Source organism: Saccopteryx bilineata, chromosome 8, assembly GCF_036850765.1.
Source record: "Saccopteryx bilineata isolate mSacBil1 chromosome 8, mSacBil1_pri_phased_curated, whole genome shotgun sequence".
Classification (NCBI taxonomy): domain Eukaryota; kingdom Metazoa; phylum Chordata; class Mammalia; order Chiroptera; family Emballonuridae; genus Saccopteryx; species Saccopteryx bilineata.
Window position 1 is genome coordinate 56,766,765 of NC_089497.1, and position 426 is coordinate 56,767,190.

The window sequence follows — 426 nt, forward strand, 5'->3', positions numbered from 1 at the left end:
TAAATATTTTTTGAATCAAACAGAGCTTGTGTTTTTTCTTTCTTTAATGTCTTTTGGTAGTTTCACTTGGGTTATTTTTCAGTGTCCTTTCCTTGGCGACATCTATGGAGCTGGTGGGGAAGGGTGGCAGATTTAGTGCTACCCTGTAGCAAAAGTGACTTCAAGAGCATGGCTTGCCTGACCAGGCAGTGGCGCAATGGATAGAGCGTTGGACTGGGCTACAGAGGACCCAAGTTCAAAACCCCAAGGTCGCCAGCTTGAGCGCGGGCTCATCTGATGTGAGCAAGGCTCACCAGCTTGAGCCCAAGGTTGCTGGCTTGAGCAAGGAGTCACTTATTCTGCTGTAGCCCCCCCGTCAAGGCACATATGAAAAAGTAATCAATGAACAACTAAGGTGCTGCAACAAAGTATTGATGCTTCTCATCT